Source organism: Aegilops tauschii, chromosome 7 (assembly GCF_002575655.3).
Source record: "Aegilops tauschii subsp. strangulata cultivar AL8/78 chromosome 7, Aet v6.0, whole genome shotgun sequence".
Classification (NCBI taxonomy): Eukaryota; Viridiplantae; Streptophyta; class Magnoliopsida; order Poales; family Poaceae; genus Aegilops; species Aegilops tauschii.
In genome coordinates, this window is record NC_053041.3 from 548,928,482 (window position 1) to 548,931,530 (window position 3,049).

Below are 3,049 nucleotides of genomic sequence, written 5' to 3' on the forward strand. Positions count from 1 at the left end.
AGGAGCACAAGCAAAGTATTTGGAAAAGGTAGTGGCACCTGATAAATAAAATAGCCCATTAGGTGTAGTTGCAATATCACCTGACCCACAAAATACCCCAACTCTAGCAGACTCTAGCCCTACTACACTGGTCATTTCTGATGCCCCAACTCAGCAGACCCCAACTGCAGCAAACAGTATGATTATGCCAGTTGACATAGCACCAGCTGTATGATGCAAAACCCCCATTCCAGCAAAGAGTACACCAAATCCAGTTGCCAAATCCCTTTTCGAACCAGAGAGAGCCCCAATTGCAGCAAATAGGACCCATGTTCCATTTCTTCCCAGTTTAGAAGACGAAGCTTATGTTGTTGTCAGGAACTTTGTGCGCATCTTTCCTTCATGGAAAGATTATACCGCAGACACAGAACAATTTCCAGTCTTCCTCCGCAACTTACGCGTAAGTAATGTACTAATGTTATTCATGGTCATTACTGCATATGTTTCTGCTAACAGAAGACACAAGATTTGATTCTTTTAAATAGGCGAGGAGCAAACTGTATTGTGATGACGAGCAAGGGTTAGTTGCGCTTTTCAAGCACTCGTTGATGAAGTATCGTTCCTACCTGAGGCAAGCGCACTTCGATGGCAAGCCTCTGAACAAAATTTCTGTAAAGTCTCCGGTGCTACATTTATCCAACGGTGACTGGAGTAATCTTGTTACACATTGGTCTCGGCTACAGCGTAAGGTACTGTCTATGATATCACATCACAATTTGAACTACATTTCTGCATTTGCCTTAAGGTCTCACTTGTATGAAAACTTTTAGCAAAAGAACATTCGTTCTCAAGGGACCACAGAATCTCGCAACTATACTGCACACTGCATTGCTCTTGTGAGTACCTCTTGCCCTGTATGACCATACTTACTTCCATAGCTGTTTGATTATGTAGCATCACTGCACATGTTAGCCTCGTAATCGTCCTTTTGGTGGACATTATAAGATCCATATGGACTCTTACATAAATTTAGAATCAACCCAATGCTTTTGAAGAGGTTTAGCCCTGCAGTCCTCTTGTAAGGATTGAACGTGGTCTATCACCGTACTTACATTAACAGCTACTCCCTCCGTCCCATAATATAAGAACGTTTTGTACAGTACACCAGTGTTCAAAACACTCTTGTATTATGGGAAGAGGGATTGGTTCATTTTGTAGCATTCAGCATCTTATCTTCCTCGCCCACCATTTACTAAAAAAGATCAGATCTATATTTAATCTTACCAAAAAGGTAGTGGCACCTGATAAATCAAATATCCCATTAGGTATAGTTGCAATATCACCTGACCCACAAAACACCCCAACTCTAGCAGACTCTAGCCCTACTACACTGGTCATTTCTGATGCCCCAACTCAGTAGACCCCAACTACAGCAAACATTATGATTATGCCAGTTGACATAGCACCAGCTCTACGACGCAAAACCCCCATTTCAGCAAAGAGTACACCAAATCCAGTTGCCAAATCCCTTTTGGAACCAGAGAGAGCCCCAATTCCAGCAAATAGGACCCTTGTTCCATTTCTTCCGAGTTTAGAAGACAAAGCTTATATTGTTGTCAGGAACTTTGTGCGCATCTTTCATTCATGGAAAGATTATACCACAGACACAGAACAATTTCCAGTCTTCCTCTGCAACTTACGCGTAAGTAATGTACTAATGTTATTCATGGTCATTGCTGCATATGTTTCTGCTGGCAGAAGACACAAGATTTCATTCTTTTAAATAGGCGAGGACCAAACTAGATTGTGAAGACGAGCAAGGGTTGGCTGCGCTTTTCAAGCACTCGTTGATGAAGTATCATTCCTACCTGAGGCAAGCGCACTTCGATGGCAAGCCTCTAAACGAAATTTCTGTAAAGTCTCCGGTGCTACATTTATCCGACGGTGGCTGGAATAATCTTGTTACACATTGGTCTCGGCTGCAGCGTAAGGTACTATCTATGATATCACATCACAATTTGAACTACATTTTCGCATTTGCCTTAACGTCTCACTTGTATGAAAACTGTTAGCAGAAGAACATTAATTGTCAAGGGACCACAGAATCTCGCAACTATACTGCACACTGCATTGCTCTTGTGAGTGCCTCTTGCCCTGTATGACCATACTTACTTTCATAGTTGTTTGATTATGTAGCATCACTGCACATGTTAGCCTCGTTATCATCCATTTGGTGGACATTATAAGATCAGTATGGACTCTTACATAAATTTAGAATCAACCCAATGCTTTTGAAGAGGTTTAGCTCTACACTCCTCTTGTAAGGACTGAATGTCGTCTATCACTGTACTTACATTAACAGCTACTCCCTCCGTCCCATAATATAAGAACGTTTTGTACAGTACACCAGTGTTCAAAACACTCTTGTATTATGGGAAGAGGGATTGGTTCATTGTGTAGCATTCTGCGTCTTATCTCCCTCGCCCACCATTTACTAAAAAAGATCAGATCTATATTTAATCTTACCAACAAGTAGAATACACAGACAATGCCAGTGCAAAAGTGTAGCCCATTGCTCTTGTCAGTACATTTTGTCCTGTAACGCTTGTACTTCCAAGGATTGGTAGTTGATTATGTAGCATCAATCTGCATCTTATCTTCATTATCCTCTATCCCTTCCAGTATTATCATATCTATAATTACTCTCTACAAAATGTAGAGTATAGGCAATGCTTATGAAGAAGATTCTGTGCTGAAATTCTTGAGTTATCCTTCGCTTGACATGGAGAAGGGCATTATATAGCCGGTGCTAACTGTTAATGTAAGTCAGTCCTTCTAAAGCCTTTATCCTCAACTGCTGTGTAATTTGCTCATACTCCCTATCGTTTACTGCTGTTTAGTTTGCTGTTTCTACCAAAATGCATGTTCATAAGAACCGTAAGTTCTAAGTTTTACTTGTAAAACCAAATTCCTTATTCATACCATGCACATTACTTAATACTCCCTATATGTATGCTTGTTTTTGTGGATCTATAATGCAGTGTGTGGTGAAGCAGCCCACGTTTGCACC